This window comes from Arachis stenosperma, chromosome 1 (genome assembly GCF_014773155.1).
Source record: "Arachis stenosperma cultivar V10309 chromosome 1, arast.V10309.gnm1.PFL2, whole genome shotgun sequence".
Classification (NCBI taxonomy): domain Eukaryota; kingdom Viridiplantae; phylum Streptophyta; class Magnoliopsida; order Fabales; family Fabaceae; genus Arachis; species Arachis stenosperma.
The window spans coordinates 38,864,440-38,886,167 of record NC_080377.1 but is presented as its reverse complement, the minus strand read 5'-3'; the positions used below and the strand labels follow the sequence as shown (position 1 = coordinate 38,886,167).

General features: G+C 32.9%; 1 pseudogene; it reads right to left on the bottom strand.

The window, feature by feature from the left end:
* Nucleotides 1-13,826: 13,826 nt before the first annotated feature.
* On the bottom strand, nt 13,827-19,879 carry LOC130978298 (polyadenylate-binding protein RBP47C-like; annotated as a pseudogene).
* Nucleotides 19,880-21,728: the final 1,849 nt, after the last annotated feature.

The window sequence follows — 21,728 nt, the reverse complement described above, 5'->3', positions numbered from 1 at the left end:
GTTATTTTAATTTTATTTTCTTTGCTTTTTTTTATGAGTAATTTTATTTTATATTAACTTTATATATTTAATAAAAAAATATACTCATATTACTTCTATCATATAATAATATATTTTTCTCCAATGTTAATTAAAGAATTTCCATAGTTATCAACTACATCTAATAGAATGACTGAGAGGTGAGAACTACGATAAGTTAAACCCAGGTTCAAAATGCTGAAACGAAAGAAAGAAAACAGTGGATATATGATTAGAGAAAAATATATAATAATGAGAAATATACTAAAACTGGATTTTTCCTCTAACTAATAAAAGTAAGGTGTCAATTTCTCATGAATTTATCTTTCCTCTAAAATGAAATCACTATTTTCTCTTCTAAATTTATTTTAGAAAAATATCTTTATTATAATTATATTACAATTAACATTTAATGAATAATGCATGATTATACTAATTTAGAAAAATATCTTTATTATAATTATATAAAATCAATATTTAATACATTATCAACTAATAAAAGTGAAGTGTCATCAATTCCTCATGAATTCATTTTCCCTCCAAAATGAAAGCACTATTCTCTCTTCTAAATTTATTTTAGAAAAATATCTTTATTATAATTATATTACAATATTACAATTATATTACAAGTAGCATTTAATGAATAATGCATAATTATAGTAATTTAGAAAAATAAAATAAAGTCCAGTAATTTATCTTTCAACTGCACACGTATGTAGAATAACTTTTAAGAAGGAGTCATATATAGTAAATACGGTTGATGATTGTAAAACTGTATACTAACATTGATATAATATTATTTTAGGTATATGTTTTGCAGGTATCAAAGAAAAGTATTGAGTTATTTTTTAGTGGATTTAAATTATTTATTATTTATTAGAGAAATTTGTACATTAAATTTTTTTAATAATTTATTATTTATTTTGAGCTGATTTTGATATGTTCTTATTTGACAGTAAAACAACATATAAAAATTTGTTGGTAAGTCTAAGTATTACTAGGTTATTTATGCTCACATTGAGTATATATGTTTAATTTATTAAAAAAGTGAATTACTAAAACTAATTATTAACTGTTTTAGAGTTAATACATTTAATACTAGATTAAGAAAAAACAAACAATACATAATATGTAATATTTTTATTAATTAAATTATTATAATTTAAATTAATTTTAATAAAAAAATTTAAAATTAAAATTTCAATCTTATCAGGTGCATGGCACAGGCTATTACACTCGTATATATATATATATATATATATATATATATATATATATATATATATATATATATATATATATATATAACAAGCTAAAATCTCTTAAATTTTTTACAAATAAAAAATAATTAATTTATATTCGTACGATATATAAAATAATTACTATATTATTATTATATTATAGATTAAAATTTACTAATTTAAATTTATTTTTATTTTTAATATAAGCATTAGAAATAAATAAAATTTTTATAACTAGATGTAAGGTAACAAAATATTTATAATATTAATTAGTTTTAAAAAAATTCTAAAAAATTCTAAAAAAAGTAAACATAAAAAGTGTTTATAGAAGTAAATATGTTTAAAAGTAATTTTTTATTTTTTATTTTATGGATATATTTGATATCTGATCCAAACATAAAAAGTGCAGATATTGAATTCGATATGATAAGTTTAGTGTAGATTGTATCGAAATTTTAGCCATATATGATTTGTGAACACTCCTAACAATAATAATTAAAAAAATTACAATGATTATATTTTTAACTAAGAGAAAGTCCAAAAAAAAAGTACTAAATATAAGAACAATTTAATCAAATATTAAAAAAATTACTTTAAATCAGTTGGACTTTCTTTGTCCATATATATATCATATAATAATAATAATAATAATAATAATAATAATAATATGGTAATTATTTTATATGTTACAAAAATATAAATGCTTTTTCTGTGAACTTAATAAAGGTTTTGTAAGTTTCTAGTCCTGTTATCGATTGTTTTGGTATTAGCTCTCTTATTATCGATTTGATTCATATATAATTCGGATGATAAATTATTTAGTGATGTGCTTCTTTTTTTACTGTGACATACTTCTTTATTATTATTATTATTATTATTATTATTATTATTATTATTATTATTATTATTATTATTATTTTGCACATTCAAAAATTTATAGATAAAAGTGAAAAAATTATGAAGTGCAATAATAACTTTAAAATTAACAGGACAAATTATTGCCATAACATAATGAAAGTATGGAAGTTTATCATTCTCCTCTAATAAAGGAAACAAAATTCCTTTCAATGGTTTATTTAACATTTAACAAAATAAAAATAAATTTTACCAAAATAAATTTTAGTACGAGTTTAATATTTTTATTTATCATAAAATACTTATAGAATTACTCGTCGATAAATTTTAGAAAAAGGAAAAAAGGCATGATTTTTAATTTTATTTTTAAATAAACTTTATTTTTAATTTTAAAATGAATTTTAATTTTATCTTTTAATAATATTAATTTTTCACCGTAGATAATTATTCACTTATTTTTTAATCACATCTAAATATATTACTCTTAATAAAACTTTTTTGTGTTATTCAATTATCTTTTGTAGAAAATAATTAACTATTAAAATAATTAAACTTTTCACAACAAAAATAATAAAAAATTATGAATAAAAAAATTAACCATCATGATAATTTTTTGTATTTTTATTCATATTTTAATTATAAACATAAATATAATTTGATTATATTATTTATAAAATGTGACCATAAATATAGATAAAATTTTTAGTTATATTACTTATATATAGTTTCATTGAATTGCTTATAAAATTAGATTATAATTATGACTATAGAATTGTTTCCGTATTTTTGTATGTGAGGCTAATTGATGATGTTGAAACATTACCTTTAATTATAAATAAGGTTTATAATTTAAAAAATCAAAGACTCAATTAAAAGATACGAAAAAGATGATGTTAAAATATTCTAACTCTTTAAAATAAGAATTTTTGAAATTCAATTAAAAATTGTTTAAAATTTAAACTCAACAAAAGTTTATATTCAATGTGTTTTGTATTAAATATATTTAATAACCTATTATATCGTATTGGTTGAAATTAGATTTTACAATCATAACTAGAAAATGGATTAATACAGACAGATTTACAGACAGATTTAGTCTTTATTACAGACAAATTTTTGGTTACCGATAAAATTACCGACGGATTTTGTCCTTCTGTAAAAGCCTCGTCAGAAATTATTTACCGACGAATTTTTTTCCGTCAGAAAATTACCGACAAATTTTTACCAATTACCGACGGATTTTTCCTCGGTAAATTATCCTATCCATTTCCCTGAAATGTCGAACTTTCTAACAGATTTTTCGTCGGTAATTAAAGACGGATATTTTGACAGATTTTCTGTCGGTAATTACAGACAAATTTTTCGACAGATTTTTTGTCGGTAATTGGCAATAGATTTTTCGTCTGTAATTTGAACCTTAGAAAATCATCCCACACTCTGAATACAGACAGAAAATCCGTCTGTAAATCCATCAATAAGGTAAAATAGATTTTTTTAAAAATTTTTTCATTGCAAAATAAATACTTTAGATTTGTTTTCTAAATTTACTCCATCAAACACACTGTAAATTGAAAAAAAGAAAGGCAAAAATTACATAAATAAACATAATATTCATTACATGATACCTATAAAATTGGATGTTATTTTTTAACGCCATTAGCCAATATCTCACTATCTCAATAAAAAGATACCCCAAAAAATAAGATGATTATCCCAATAAACAAGTTCTTCATTATAGTTACTTTCTTATGAATGTAATCATATCATTAAATTAATCCTTAAAGTGCTGCTTCAGGATGCCAAAATTCAACTCCACTCCACAATTAGGAGGGGGTTCTTATCAGAATTTTCAACAGATCAAGCAAGTTACAAATCAAGAGTTAATTTTCCTCATTCAAGCATGATGCTGTTGTTGTGACTTTTGAGAGGAGCTACTCCTACAGTTGCACTTTGTTTCTTCAGTTTACTTCTTGTTGGTGGCTGGTGGACGAAATTGTGATCTATGTTCTAATTATTTTGAGATGAAGGCTTCTAAGGGACAGCAGCTGAATTCACAACTCCGTTCAACTAACCAGCAAGTGTACTGGGTCGTCCAAGTAATAACCTTACGTGAGTAAGGGTCGATCCCACAGAGATTGTTGGTATGAAGCAAGCTATGGTCACCTTGTAAATCTCAGTCAGGCAGATTAAAATGGTTTATGGGTTTTCAGAAATTAATACTAAGAAAATAGAAATAAGAAAATAAATAATAAAAGGGATACTTATGTAGCCTCATTGGTGGGAATTTCAGATAAGCGGATGGAGATGCTGTAGAGCCCAAGGACGCCTGCTCTCCTACTGCTTCTACTCAATCCTTCTTACTCCTTTCCATGGCAAGCTGTGTATAGGGGTTCACCATCAGCTGTGGCTACTTTCAATCCTCTCGGGAAAATATCCTATGCGGCTGTCACTCGCACAGCTAATCAGTCTGGAGGCATCACCCATGGTTGATGGCTACATCCCATCCTCGCAGTGAAAACTAATGCTCACGCACTCTGTCACAGTACGGCTAATCACTGGTTGGTTCCCGCGCCTACTGGAATAGAATCCCTTGATTCTTTTGCGTCTATCACTAACGCCCAGCACTTGCAAGTTTGAAGCACGTCACAGTCATTCATTACCGGAATCCTACTCGGAATACCACAGACAAGGTTAGACTTTCCGGATTCCCAGGATCCTACTCGGAAAACCACAGACAAGGTTAGACTTTCCGGATCCTCATAAATGCCGCCATCTATCTAGCTTATACCACGAAGATTCTGTTGGGGAATCTAAGAGATACACATTCAAGCTCTGTTGCATGTAGAACGGAAGTGGTTGTCAATCACGCGCGTTCATAAGTGAGAATGATAATGAGGGTTATCTAACTCATCACATTCATCATGTTCTTGGGTACAAATGAATATCTTGGAATAAGAATAAAAGAGGAATTGAATAAAAGAAAGTAAAATTTCATTAATACTTGAGGTACAGCAGAGCTCCACACCCTTAATCTATGGTGTGCAGAAACTCCACCGTTGAAAATACATAAGCAAAGGGTTCAGGCATGGCCGAATGGCCAGCCCCCCAAAACGTGATCAATGATCTCCTAAGATGAAGAATAAAGTAAAACTGAGACCAAAGATGTCTAATACAATAGATAAATGTCCTATATATACTAGACTAGCTCCTAAGGTTTACATGAGTAAGTAATTGATGCATAAATTCACTTCCGGGGCCCACTTGGTGTATGTTTGGGCTGAGCTTGATCAATCCACGAGCTGAGGCTTCTCTTGGAATTGAACTTTGAGTTATGACGTGTTTTGGGCGTTCAACTCCGGATCATGACGTTTTTCCGGCGTTTAACTCCAGACAGCAGCATGAACTTGGCGTTTAACGCCAAGTTACGTCGTCAATCTTCGAATAAAGCATGGACTATTATATATTGCTGGAAAGCCCTGGATGTCTACTTTCCAACGCCGTTGAGAGCGCGCCAATTGGAGTTCTGTAGCTCCAGAAAATCCATTTCGAGTGCAGGGAGGTCAGAATCCAACAGCATCAGCAGTCCTTTTGTCAGCCTTTTTCAGAGTTTTGCTCAAATCCCTCAATTTCAGTCAGAATTTACCTGAAATCACAGAAAAACACACAAACTCATAGTAAAGTCCAGAAATGTGAATTTAACATAAAAACTAATGAAAACATCCCTAAAAGTAGCTTGAACTTACTAAAAACTACCTAAAAACAATGCCAAAAAGCGTATAAATTATCCGCTCATCACAACACCAAACTTAAATTGTTGCTTGTCCCCAAGCAACTGAAAATCAAATAGGATAAAAAGAAGAGAATATACTATAATTTCAGAAATATCAATGAATATTAATTATAATTAAATGAGCGGGACTTGTAGCTTTTTGCTTCTGAACAGTTTTGGCATCTCACTTTTTCCTTTGTAGTTTAGAGGGATTGGCGTCTCTGGGGAACTTAGAATTTGGGATAGTGTTATTGACTTTCCTAGTTAAGCATGTTGATTCTTGAACACAGCTACTTATGAGTCTTGGCCGTGGCCCTAAGCACTTTGTTTTCCAGTATTACCACTGGATACATAAATGCCACAGACACATAACTGGGTGAACCTTTTCAGATTGTGACTTAGCTTTGCTAAAGTCCCCAGTTAGTGGTGTCCAGAGCTCTTAAGCACACTCTTTTGCTTTGGATCACGACTTTAACCACTTAGTCTCAAGCTTTTCACTTGGACCTTCATGACACAAGCACATGGTTAGGGACAGCTTGATTTAGCCGCTTAGGCCTGGATTTAATTTCCTTAGGCCCTCCTATCCATTGATGCTCAAAGCCTTAGATCCTTTTTACCCTTGCCTTTTGGTTTTAAGGGCTATTGGCTTTTTCTACTGCTCCTTCTTTTTCTATATACTCTTTTTAGCTCCTTTTTTTTTGACTGCTTTTTCTTGCTTCAAGAATCAATTTCATGATTTTTCAGATCATCAATAACATTTCTCTTTGTTCATCATTCTTTCAAGAGCCAACAATTTTAACACTCATAAACAACAATATCAAAAGACATATGCACTGTTCAAGCATTCATTCAGAAAACAAAAAGTATTGTCACCACATCAATATAATTAAATTAAATTCAATAATAAATTCGAAATTTATGTACTTCTTGTTCTTTTGAATTAAAGCATTTTTCTTTTAAGAGAGGTGAAGGATTAATGGAATTTATTCATAGCTTTAAGGCATGGTTACATACTAATGATCATGAAATAAAGACACAAAACATAGATAAACATAATAATTAAAAACCAAAAACAGAAAGAAATAAAGAACAAGGAATGAATCCACCTTTAGTGGCGTCTTCTTCTTGAAGGACCAATGATGTTCTTAAGCTCTTCTATGTCCTTTCCTTGCCTTTGTTGCTCCTCCCTCATTGCTCTTTGATCTTCTCTTATTTCTTGGAGAATGATGGAGTGCTCATGATGTTTCACCCTTAGTTGCTTCCAATATTTGTGTGGAGGACAACTTATCCCCTGAGGTATCTCAGGGATCTCTTGATTTGCAGCCACATGTTCTACCCAACTGAGCTATTCCAGCTTATATGAGTCTTTCCATCTCCCATGACTCAGAGGTGGAAGCTTTTGTCTTCCCTTTGAGGTGTCTCTGGCCTTAGGTGCCATTAATGGTAATGGAAAAGCAAAAAAGCTATGCTTTTACCACACCAAACTTAAAATATTGCTCGCCCTCGAGCAAGAGAAGAAAGAAAAGAAGAAGAAGAAGAATGAAAATGGAGGAGAGTGAGGGGAGATGGACTCGGCTATATGGGTGGGATTGGGTGGGAAGGAGAAGTTTGAATTTTGAAGGTGAGTGGGGTTTATGGGAAAGAGTGAGTGGTGAATGAAAAATAGAAGGGATGACCATGAATGGAGAGAGAGAGGGCGAGGTAGGTGGGGATCCTGTGAGGTCCACAGATCCTGAGGTGAGGATCCTGTGGGGTCCACAGATCCTGAGGTGAAAACAAATACCATTCCTTCACCATATAGGCATGTAAAATGCCTTCATGCATCATTCTGGCATTCAAACGCCCATTGATGCATGTTCTGGGCATTCAACGCCCATGTAATGCATGTTTCTGGCGTTGAACGCCAGTTTCATGCTTGTTCCTGGCGTTCAGCGCCAGTTTGTCCTCTCTGTGCACCATCCTGGCGTTTAACGCCAGGTTGTTGCTTGTTTTGGGCGTTCAGCGCCAGAATGGTGCTCTGTTCTGGCGTTGAACGCCGGCCAGATGCACCTTCTGGGCGTTGAACGCCAGCCCGTGCGTCCTCCAGGGTGAAAAAATTTTTTTCTTCTGTTTTTGACTCTGTTTTTAATTTTTTTGATTTTTTCGTGACTCCTCATGATCATGTACCTAATTAAACACAAAAATAACAAAGAAACAAAATAAAATAAAATTAGATAAATAAAATTGGGTTGCCTCCCAACAAGCGCTTCTTTAATGTCAATAGCTTGACAGTGGCTCTCATGGAACCACAAGGTGATCAGGTCAATGTTAGTGTGGTCCCAACACCAAACTTAGAGTTTGGATATGGGGTTTGAACACCAAACTTAGAGTTTGGTTGTGGCCTCACAACACCAAACTTAGAGTTTGACTGTGTGGGCTCTTCTTGACTCTGAACTGAGAGAAGCTCCTGATGCTTACTCTCTTTTGTCATAGAGGGATGGCCATGTGCCTTAAACACAAGGTAGTCCCCATTCAATTGAAGAACTAACTCACCTCTGTTGACATCTATCACAGCTCCTGCTGTGGCTAGGAAAGGTCTTCCTAGGATGATGCATTCATCATCTTCCTTCCTAGTGTCTAGGATTATGAAATCAGTAGGGATGTAAAGGCCTTCAACCTTTACTAGCACGTCCTCTACTATTCCATAAGCTTGTCTCATGGACTTGTCTGCCAATTGTAATGAGAACAAGGTAGGTTGTACCTCAATGATTCCTAGCTTCTCCATTACAGAGAGTGGCATAAGATTTATTCTTGACCCCAGATCACATAGAGCTTTCTCAAAGCTCATGGTGCCAATGGTGCAAGGTATTAAGAACTTGCCAGGATCTTGTTTCTTTTGAGGTAGAGTTCTCTGAATCCAAGTATCTAGTTCACCAATGAGCAAGGGAGGTTCACTTTCCCAAGTCTCATTACCAAATAACTTGGCATTCAGCTTCATGATAGCTCCTAAATATTGAGCAACTTGCTCTTCAGTCACATCTTCATCCTCTTCAGAGGATGAATAGTCTTCAGAGCTCATGAATGGCAGAAGGAGGTTTAATGGAATCTCTATGGTCTCTAGATGAGCCTCAGATTCCTCTGGATCCTTAATAGGAGACTCCTTCTTGCTTGAAGGACGTCCCAGGAGGTCTTCCTCACTAGGATTTTCGTCCCCCTCCTCCCTTGTGCATTCGGCCACATTGATCACATCAATGGCCTTGCAGTCTCCTTTTGGATTCTCTTCTGTATTGCTTGGGAGAATGCTGGGAGGAGTTTCAATAACTTTCTTACTCAGCTGGCCTACTTGTGCCTCCAGATTTCTAATGGAGGATCTTGTTTCATTCATGAAACTGAAAGTGGCCTTTGACAGATCAGAGACTATATTAGCTAAATTAGAATTATTTTGTTCAGAGTTCTCTGTCTGTTGCTGAGAAGATGATGGATATGGCTTGCTATTGTTCAGTCTGTTGCGTCCACCATTATTAAAGCCTTGTTGAGGCTTTTGTTGATCCTTCCAGGAGAAATTTGGATGATTTCTCCATGATGAGTTATAAGTGTTTCCATAAGGTTCACCCATGTAATTAACTTCTGCCATGGCAGGGTTCTCAGGATCATAAGCTTCTTCAGAAGCTGCCTCTCTAGTACTGTTGGATGCTTGTTGCAATCCATTCAGATTCTGAGAGATCATGTTGACCTGTTGAGTCAACACTTTGTTCTGAGCCAATATGACATTCAGAGCATCAATTTCAAGAACTCCTTTCTTCTGAGTTACTCCATTATTCACGGAATTCCTCTCAGAGGTGTACATGAATTGGTTGTTTGCAACCATGTCAATGAGTTCTTGAGCCTCTTCAGGCGTTTTCTTCAGGTGAATAGATCCACCTGCAGAATGATCCAATGACATTTTCGAAAATTCAGAGAGACCATAATAGAATATGTCTAATATGGTCCATTCTGAGAACATGTCAGATGGACATCTTTTGGTCAGCTGCTTGTATCTTTCCCAAGCTTCATAGAGGGATTCACCATCTTTTTGTTTGAAGGTTTGAACATCCACTCTCAGCTTGCTCAGCTTTTGAGGAGGAAAGAATTTATCCAAGAAGGCAGTGACCAGCTTATCCCATGAGTCCAGGCTATCCTTGGGTTGTGAATCCAACCATATTCTAGCTCTGTCTCTTACAGCAAAAGGGAAAAGCATGAGTCTGTAGACTTCAGGATCAACTCCATTCGTCTTTACAGTCTCACAGATCTGCAAGAATTCAGTTAAAAACTGATAAGGATCTTCAGATGGAAGTCCATAAAACTTGCAGTTTTGTTGCATTAAAGCAACTAGTTGAGGCTTAAGCTCAAAGTTATTGGCTCCAATGGCAGGAATGGAGATGCTTCTTCCATCAAACTTGGACGTTGGCTTAGTGAAGTCACCAAGCATTCTCCTTGCATTATTATTATTATTTTCAGCTGCCATCTCTTTCTCTTGTTCGAAAATTTCTAGAAGGTCTCTTCTGGATTGTTGTAATTTAGCTTCTCTTAATTTTCTCTTCAGAGTCCTTTCAGGTTCTGGATCAATTTCAACAAGAGTGCCTTTATCCCTGTTCCTGCTCATATGAAAGAGAAGAAAACAAGGAAAGAAGAGGAATCCTCTATGTCACAGTATAGAGATTCCTTTATGTTAGTAGAAAAAGAAGGGGGTAGAAGAATGAAGAAGAGGGTTCGGATTTTTGGATGAAGAGAGGTGAAGAGAAGTGTTAGTAATTAAATAATTAAATAGAAGAAGAAAAGAGAAGAGAGATTTCGAAAATAATTTTTGAAAAAGAGGTTAGTAATTTTCGAAAATCAAAGACAAAATATAATTAAAATTAAAATTTAAAACAAAAAGGATTTTTGAAAAAGGGAGGGAGAATTTTCGAAATTTAGAGAGGGATAGGTAGTTAGTTGGTTTTGAAAAAGATAAGAAACAAACAAAAAGTTAGTTAGTTGATTGAAAAAGATTTGAAATCAAATTTTGAAAAAGATAAGAAGATAAGAAGTTAGATAAGATATTTTGAAATTAAATTTTGAAAAAGATAAAAATTTTGAAAAAGATAAGATAAAAGATAAAAAGATTTTAATTTTAAAAATTTGAAATTATTTATTTCACTAACAAGAAACTACAAGATAAGATTCTAAAACTTAAAGATTGAACCTTTCTTAACAAGAAAGTAACAAACTTCAAATTTTTGAACCAATCACATTAATTATTAGTGAATTTTCGAAAATATCAAATAAAGATAAGAAAAAGATTTTGAAAATATTTTGAAAAAGATTTTTGAAATTTTCGAAAATTATAAAAAAAATGAAAAAGATATGATTTTTTTGAAAAAGATTTTAAAAAGATAAGATTTTTAAAATTGAAATTTTGACTTGACTTGTAAGAAACAACTAATTTTAAAAATTTTTGACCAAGTCAACCCAAAATTTCGAAAATTTGGAGGGAAATAAGGAAAAGATATTTTTTTGATTTTTGAATTTTTAAAGAAAAACACAAAAATGACCCAAAACATGAAAATTTTGGATCAAGACACAAAATGCATGCAAGAATGCTATGAATGTCAAGATGAACACCAAGAACACTTTGAAGATGATGAACATCAAGAACATAATTTTGAAAAATTTTTGATGCAAAGAAAACATGCAAGACACCAAACTTAGAAATCTTTAATGCATGGAAAATATGAATGTAAAAATGCACATGAAAAACAACAAACAACACAAAACAAAAAATCATCAAGATCAAACAAGAAGACTTGTCAAGAACAACTTGAAGATCATGAAGAACACTATGAATGCATGGGATTTTCGAAAAATGCAAGAAAAATTTTTAAAAGCATGCAATTGACACCAAACTTAAAAATTAACACAAGACTCAAACAAGAAACACAAAATATTTTTGATTTTTATGATTTTCTAATTTTTTTGGATTTTTATTAATTTTTTCGAAAAATATAATTAGAAAATTGAAAAAGAAAAGAAAAATTTTGAAAAAGATTTTTGAAAAGAAAATTACCTAATCTGAGCAACAAGATGAACCGTCAGTTGTCCATACTCGAACAATCCCCGGCAACGGCGCCAAAAACTTGGTGGACGAAATTGTGATCCATGTTCTAATTATTTTGAGATGAAGGCTTCTAAGGGGCAGCAGCTGAATTCACAACTCCGTTCAACTAACCAGCAAGTGTACTGGGTCGTCCAAGTAATAACCTTACGTGAGTAAGGGTCGATCCCACAGAGATTGTTGGTATGAAGCAAGCTATGGTCACCTTGTAAATCTCAGTCAGGCAGATTAAAATGGTTTATGGGTTTTCGGAAATTAATACTAAGAAAATAGAAATAAGAAAATAAATAATAAAAGGGATACTTATGTAGCCTCATTGGTGGGAATTTCAGATAAGCGGATGGAGATGTTGTAGAGCCCAAGGACGCCTGCTCTCCTACTGCTTCTACTCAATCCTTCTTACTCCTTTCCATGGCAAGCTGTGTATAGGGGTTCACCATCAGCTGTGGCTACTTTCAATCCTCTCGGGAAAATATCCTATGCGGCTGTCACTCGCACAGCTAATCAGTCTGGAGGCATCACCCATGGTTGATGGCTACATCCCATCCTCGCAGTGAAAACTAATGCTCACGCACTCTGTCACAGTACGGCTAATCACTGGTTGGTTCCCGCGCCTACTGGAATAGAATCCCTTGATTCTTTTGCGTCTGTCACTAACGCCCAGCACTTGCAAGTTTGAAGCACGTCACAGTCATTCATTACCGGAATCCTACTCGGAATACCACAGACAAGGTTAGACTTTCCGGATTCCCAGGATCCTACTCGGAACACCACAGACAAGGTTGGACTTTCCGGATCCTCATAAATGCCGCCATCTATCTAGCTTATACCACGAAGATTCTGTTGGGGAATCTAAGAGATACACATTCAAGCTCTGTTGCATGTAGGACGGAAGTGGTTGTCAATCACGCGCGTTCATAAGTGAGAATGATAATGAGGGTTATCTAACTCATCACATTCATCATGTTCTTGGGTACGAATGAATATCTTGGAATAAGAATAAAAGAGGAATTGAATAAAAGAAAGTAAAATTTCATTAATACTTGAGGTACAGCAGAGCTCCACACCCTTAATCTATGGTGTGCAGAAACTCCACCGTTGAAAATACATAAGCAAAGGGTTCAGGCATGGCCGAATGGCCAGCCCCCCAAAACGTGATCAATGATCTCCTAAGATGAAGAATAAAGTAAAACTGAGACCAAAGATGTCTAATACAATAGATAAATGTCCTATATATACTAGACTAGCTCCTAGGGTTTACATGAGTAAGTAATTGATGCATAAATTCACTTCCGGGGCCCACTTGGTGTATGTTTGGGCTGAGCTTGATCAATCCACGAGCTGAGGCTTCTCTTGGAGTTGAACTCTGAGTTATGACGTGTTTTGGGCGTTCAACTCCGGATCATGACGTTTTTCTTTCGTTTAACTCCAGACAGCAGCATGAACTTGGCGTTTAACGCCAAGTTATGTCGTCAATCTTCGAATAAAGCATGGACTATTATATATTTATGGAAAGCCCTGGATGTCTACTTTCCAACGCCGTTGAGAGCGCGCCAATTGGAGTTCTGTAGCTCCAGAAAATCCATTTCGAGTGCAGGGAGGTCAGAATCCAACAGCATCAGCAGTCCTTTTGTCAGCCTTTTTCAGAGTTTTGCTCAAATCCCTCAATTTCAGTCAGAATTTACCTGAAATCACAGAAAAACACACAAACTCATAGTAAAGTCCAGAAATGTGAATTTAACATAAAAACTAATGAAAACATCCCTAAAAGTAGCTTGAACTTACTAAAAACTACCTAAAAACAATGCCAAAAAGCGTATAAATTATCCGCTCATCAGTGGCCTCCATAGATAGGGTAAACAGCGTAGGCAGCAGCATATATGCTTGGATCATGAGGAGGAGGCAATGCATATCCATAACCATCATAAACAGGGGCTTCGTAATAAGTGCCACTCCAGTGGTTGCCACCAAAGTCCATTCTAAATTGTTCTCCAAAGAAATACCCATTGAGAATCATCACAAATGCAATTTAAAGACATACAACATGAAGAAAATCCAATCAGTACTATTCTATCACTAATGTTCTAATAATATTTTTTAAAATGAATTCAGAAAACTTTAAATTTGTTGATATAAGCAGCCAAGGACCAAAAAAGTTCACATCCCTTAAGTTAAGTGCAATAAATTATATCCCTATATGACTTGAGACAGTTATTGGCCATGAAAATCTATTTGAACATGCATGAGAGTACACAAAAGAGAAAATTATCTGCTTATTTGCTGGATTACGGCCCCAAGAAAGATGAACTGTTTGCTTGTCAATCACTGTCCCATTTAGCTTCTGCAATGCCTCTTCAGCTTTATTTTTGGAGAGGTGGTTGTGAGAATGATATGAAGTTATTACATAAATAAAGAGAATAGGCAACATGTCCTCTTTGGCTCCATGAAAAATCAATGATTTGAGAGTGCCAGAAAGTTTACCTGATTGCAAATTGGACAAAACCATACCCCTTTCCAACAGGTATCTTAACAGATACTATCTCACCATACTGAGAGAATTACTGCCTAAGATCTTCATCTGTAACATTAGGTTTGAGTCCTCCAACAAATATCTATCATAAAATATCGGTAAGGAGAAAGCATAAAAATACAAAAGCTAATAACTGAGTGGGAAACTCACAGTTGTGTTTGTAGAATCCGCTTCAAATTGGCTGGATGTGCCATTTGCTTGGCCTCCTATAAAACGAAATAGAAAATTTGAATATATTCAGTACATGTATTTCAAACTCTTGTTGCAACATGCAATGGATAAACAAATTTAGAAAAGAGCACATCTCTATTATCAAAATGAAATTGAAGGGATGGGAAACCAAGACAAGAACAAATTGATGAAACATTGGAGTAGTAAGCACTACCCAAAGAGCATACCCGAAAACTATTGAAGTAGTAAGCACTACCATACCCTTGCTCTCAGTAGATAGAAGATGCTCCTTCGCCACTGCTGGGGTAACTCCAAGTGTCCTTGCAGCATCGCTAGCACTTATCCCAGCCCGAAGAGCATCGGGCTTCATAACAAGCACCTTGATTTTAGTGAAAACCTACACCAAATCATACTTGCTTAAGTCAAATTTAACCACCTTTTTAATATAAGATGAGTTTGATGTCAAAATGACAAAAACGTGAATGAAGATTGACAACATTAGAAAGGGGCCTTATCTGTTTACAACAGAGAGAGAAACAAAAATTAAAGAAACCTTATCCAATATATATAAAGCCAGCAGATGTTTGGAGTTAACGATTGATGATAAGTCATCTTAGCCTAGTTTTACTAGTTTTTTTCTTTGTTTTCAATAAGTTTTATGCACTTTCTTGAGCCACAAGTAAGCCATTTGGGTGGAATTTCATGTTTTCTTAGATTCAATCAACCATGGATGAATTGATGCATTTTCATGAGTTTTTGTGCTATAATTGCTTATATGTCAATAAGAAGAAGAACTCTCATGATTATAGCATAGCTTTGATGCAATTGTTGATTGATGATAGGTGGAAAAAGGCTTGGAAGAAGGTTGAAGAAAAGGGGATAGCAAGAGGCAAGAGGAAGGACTCATGTTTGAGCTCAAGTTTGCCTTAAACTTGGACTCAAACGTGAGGCAGAGAGCAATCATACCCTGGAGGCACGCCCACGTTTGCGCCAAAGTTTTTGCCTCAAACTTGAGGTCAAACGTTGGCTAAGAAATTTCACCCAGGGAGGCCAACGTTTGTGCCAACATTTGCCTCAAACTTGAGGTCAAACGTTGGCGCCACAAGAAGCAAGGAAGGATACCCCTGATTGATGCCTTGGATGAGCCACGTTTGCGCCAACGTTTGCCTCAAACGTTGGGCCAAATGTTGGCTAGAAGAGAAGCAAGGGAAGGGCCACGTTTGAGCTCACGTTTGACCTCAAACGTTGGCTCAAACATGGATGGCAGCAGAACATGGCCGAGCTGCATAATTGGCACACGAAGGCGTTTGAGTCAACGTTTGCCTCAAACGTTGACTCAAACGTAAATCCCCAAGGCCCAAGTTGCAAACGGATTTCTTCCCAATACCAAGAGCAATCAACAGAGGCTTTTGTCAACCCAATTCCATTAATAGCAAGGGCCCAATTCAAGGCTTGAAGATCATTTGAAGAGAGTGTATAAATAGCTTAGAATTTAATTTTTCGGGGAGCTTTTCCTTTTGGAGTTTTCTTTTAGAATTTTCGTAGTACTCACAGAGGGAGCTCACTTTGCATTTTTAGTTAGTTTCTGGGAGGAGAATTGAATTCTCTTCCTCTGAGTTTTCTTGTTTTCATTTCCTGCATACTTGCTTGAGTCTTGGGTGTTGAGAATTGAGGAAATTCTGTCTAAATCTCACCTTGAGATCTTTCTTTGCTTTGAGTTACGGCAATTGAGAAATTGATATTTGAATTCCTTTATTTCACTGCTGGATCTTTAATTCTCTTGCAATTGTGTTCTGAAATTGGATCTAGGAAGGCAGTGAGATCTAGACTTGGCTATCTAGTCTCTTGAGTCCTGAGATCTACATTTTTCAATTTCAATTTCCTTGTTTCATTGCTACACCAATCTTATTTTCATTTTCATTTAAGATCCAGTTTAATTGAATCCATCTTCTACTTTTCCGTTTGTTGAATTTTACTTTCCTTGTTTAATTTCTGCAATCCCATATCCCTAACCCATTTAAGATTCAAGCAATTTAAGATTTCTTGCACTTTAAGTTTCTGCAATTTATATTTCTTGCAATTTAAGTTTCTGCAATTTATATTACTTGCACTTTAAGATTCAGCTCTTTTTCCTTTTGTTCTCTTTAATTTTCTGCAATTCACCCACTCCCCTTTACAATTCATGCAATTTAGTTTTTGTCAATCACAAATCACTCAACTCAACTTTTATTTGCTTGACTAAATCAACCACTAAGCTAAAATTGCTTAATTCTTCAATCCCTATGGGATCGACCTCACTCCCGTGAGTTTTATTACTTGATGCGACCCGATGCACTTGCCGGTGAGTTTTGTGTCGGATAGTTTTCCATACATCAACGATGTTAAGTTACCAATGCAGAATTAGGAAAACTTTTGGGTAAAATCACTAATGCAAATATACAAACGAAAGGACATGACTTCATCCACCACATGGTGATATACAAAAAAACGAAGCTAAGGAAGAAGAAGGGAACCTGGATTGCCGGAAAGGTTTCTCTTTTTCTTTGATGGTGGCTGTGTAAAAGTCTCAGATGATGTTGGTGGTGGAGTCATGAAGGTTCCAATTTCAGTTCTTGTACTGAGGAAACACTGTTATTACCTCGTTTGAAGCTGAAGTTAAATTAGACATGTTTTCTTCCACTCTACCACTTGTTGCTGCTGCTGATTTTGTTGTTGTTGGAATATTAAACTCTTCAAGTGTTAAGGGTTGAGATCAATTAAGGGTTGAGAACTTCAGTGTTCATAGTATAGTAGACTAATGGATTATATGCATACAATGTGTCATGCAACCAGAAAATCTATAAGATGTAGCTTAGAAGCAACTAACAATTTTTCATACAAGAAGAACCAAAATTCTAAACATATAGTACTTGTATTTATTCTCTAAATAATTTTTTGGGCTGCGGCGAAGAAGGACGAATGAGAGGACTGAAACTTATGTGTTGTTAGAATGAGGGCAGGAAGAGAAGTTTGTTTCTGAGGAAGAATTTAAGGTCAAGTTGAAAGGGTGGTAACTTTTATTGGAAAAAAAAAGAAAAAAAGGTCATAAACCATTATTGGAATCTTTATAGTTTTTTTATAATGCTAACTCTTATGTTAGAGGAACTTTTATTTGTTTAATTTAAAAGAAGAAAAGGGAAATTTTATAAAGAAATGTATACTAATAAAAATGAAAATATTCAAAAAAAAGAGAATATGTATTTAACTAGATTCATACTGAAAAGTCAAAAGACAAAAAAAAAAAAATCTTTTACTAACTTCTACGGATGGCTAGCTATCATTCATTGAATTTTGGTTAAATCAAAACACCTTTGAGTACTTTCCCAAAATTCTATCGCTAATCAGTTGGTTCTTACCTCATTAAGGTCAGAAAAAGCAGAAGATAGATATAGATGACTGATGCAGCCCCATTGAAGGAAGTAGTAGTAGTAGTAACAATAAACAAACATAATAAAATTTATTGAAGTAAGATATGGCCTAAGAAAATTAAATTACCTTATCCCTTAAAGGAACTCTTCCATATGGAGTTGATCTCTCAAAGTATTGGCAATAGAGATGACCTAATCTATCATTAAAATGCAATTGATGAGAATTTTGTTCTACATTATTCATTCCACATTCTTCTGAGGAACTCCTATCCCATCTCCATAACTTCTCACACTCACTCTCATCGCTAAAGGTATCACTACATGAATCCCTTGTTTCACACTCCCCTGTCTCAAACTCTTCCCTGAAATTCAATATCAATTCATCAATTAACTAACCTACTACTAAATCATTATGCTCACAAACATAACCCCCTGAACCAACAAAAAAAGAAAAAGTTTTTGAGAGAGAGAGAGAGAGAAAAACCTGAAAGTGTTGCTAGTAAAAATTTGAATTGCAGAAAATAGTTGCTATGGTTATCATGTTCCCTTCCATGTTCTCATCAAATACGTCGTAATCAATGTCGCACTGCAACAAAACAACCGGAGAAAAAACGAATAATAATCAAAATTCTTGATAGTCAAAGAAGTCATGTGTAGTAATAGAGTTGATACTTGATAGTTAATATTGAGGAAAATGGTATCTGAAATCCCGGTGAAAAAGAAGGGAAAAAGGAAAGGGAAAAGTTTGATGAATATATAGTATTCCTCTCTCTCTCTCTCTCTCTCTCTCTCTCTCTCTCTCTCTTATGTATATGAATGAATGAAAGTGATTTGGTTTCACACTAAGCTTAAGGCAGTGGTTGTTTTGGAAATGAGGCAAAGAGACAAGTAGTAGTTTTGGTTTTTATTGAAATAAAAAGATGTGAAGAGAAGAGAAGCGGAAGAAGCTTAGGAAGACAAGGAGGAGGAGAGTGAAATATTATGTTTAGTTTTATAAAGCTAGGATGAAATATTATGTTAATCAATTTTGCAATGTTAGAACACTAAAATATCAGAAAAGAAAAAGAAGATTGAAGCGATTAAAAATAAGGAATCCAAAATTTTTTTAAGGCAATTAGTGTAAGGAATTTCGATATACGATTGGTAAAACCTTGTAGCCTCTAGTTCGCTATCGAATAGGCCAAGATAGAAATATCTGTAGGCAAGCCAAAAACCCAGCCAGTGTAAAAACAAATGAATTATAATTTATCACAGAACATACCAAAACTGCTAACACGGAAGTGCATCGAACAATTATGTTTCACTTTGTAGAGTTAATTATAAGTATTAAAACCTCAATAGCCTCAAAATGTTTGAGATCACTAAGGTTCTACTATGATTGCTATATCAGAATTCAAATGTTTCTTAATAGCCACTTTAACTACCAATTGAGCTACAAACTAGTGATCTAACAGTTTCGGTCCACGGTTTAGTTAATTTAACTCACAATTAGCTTCATCTTAGTAGAAAAAATGAAATGCATTATATTAAAACTTTTTTATTTCATTAATAATTGAAACAGATTACTTCATAAAAGAAACTACGCTGAACTTAAAGCTAAACATTCAAATACGAAATAACAGAAAACAACAAGTAAAACTCCTTGTTATTTTAGCTCATGAAACATTAATTCGCAGAGTGAGAAAAACAATTGTGTTTTTCTTTCTTGATTAAAGGAAGAAGGGGAGAGAAGAAGTACCTAAATGTCATTGAAGCTCCGGCGGTTGAAAAGTTTGACATCGATCTGAGTAGGATCTGGAACAACGCCAACCTTTTGGACTACGTCAGCCATTCCTGCAAACGAAAATTGAACACATAATAGATAGTTAGCTAAGTGTAAAGATTGAAAGATAAAAGAGATGCAGATCGAAGAAAGAAGAAAATGAAGACGAACTTGTTGAAGCAGAAAGTGTATTGTGCCGCTTAGGGTTCTATGCTGTGAGAGTATAATGGATTAGTTGAACCCACTTTGGAAAGCGAAAACCCTACTTGGGGCCGGTTTTGGAACACACCTCAATAGCCTCCGACGAAAAATTTTAAGTTACAGACAGATTTTCCATCTGTAATAATTTAATAAAATGCAGTGTTTTTGTCCATTTAATTACAGACAGATTTTTCGTCTGTAACCATTTCCTGCAAAAAAAAATTAATTTTTTGACAGAATTATCGACGAATTTTTTTCGTCTGTAATTTATGCTAATTTATTTTTTTTTTGTTTTCCGATAAAAAATTCCTCTAAAATTCTGTCTGTATTTCTGTGAAATAAAATCCGTCGAAAATATCCGTTATTAATAACTAGTTTTCTAGTAGTAAATGTTAATTTTCTAATAACACTTTATTAGAAAGAAATTATTTTTCTGAAATTTTTTAAAAACTAATTAATATTATATATATTTTGTTACACTACATCTAGTTATAAAAATTTTATTTATTTCTAATGCTTATATTAAAAATGAAAACAAATTTAAATTAGTAAATTTTTATCTAAAATATAATAATAATATAATAATTATTTTATATATCGCACGAATATAAATTAGTTATTCTTTTATTTGTAAAAATTTTAAGAGGTTTGAGCTTGTTATCGATATAACCAGGGACGGACTCAAGAGGGGGCAAGTGGTGGCCTTGACCCCCAACAAATTTTAAACTCATATGCTATTATAATAGATGTATTATATAGAGTAAAATTTAATAACGTAATAATAATAAAAAAGAGTTAATATTTTTTATGTAATACAGTTTAAATTTCTCTACATATATTTATATTATTTGATTTTTTTATTTAATTTAAAATTCTTTTTACATTTATTTTTTTAAAATTAATTTTAACTTTTATAATCATATAAAAAATACTTTAATATTATTTATAATAATATTATTTTTTAGTTGACAATTTAGTTATTATTTTATTATTTTTTATTACTTGTTACCCCCTATTATTATATAAAAATACTTTAGTATATTTTAAATTCACGTAACAAAATTGTTAATAAGATTAATTTATATTATTTTATGTCATATTTTATAATGATATAAAACATAAAAATTTAATTTGCGGTACATAAATACTTATAAAAGTAAATTAATTAACAAAATATTTAAAAATAGATAATTTTATATTTTATTAGATGTAAAATTATAAAAAATTATAAAAAAAATTATAAAGTCTGAGATAATTCTTTTATTTGAAAAATATTTATTAATTTTTCAATTAAAAAACTAATTATAATTATACCTATTATCAAATATATGACATTATATTTGATTATACAAAATTTTAATTTTTGGCCCTTCCACAATTAGATTTCTGGATCCATCCTTGGATATAACTTGTATGATAAATTTTACTTATATATATATATATAAAATATTGATCGATGAGTGTGGCATATTTTTTTATATAAATAATTTCAGAAAAAAATCTAATAATCAATCTATTATCATTTTGGTTTTAATTCAATCTAAATATTTTTTTATTATTTTTAGAAAGAAATTTTTTTAAAAAATTTAATAATATATAACGAAAAACACAGAAATCAATTAAAATATAACACAAAAATATTTTTAACAAAAAATAAATTAAATA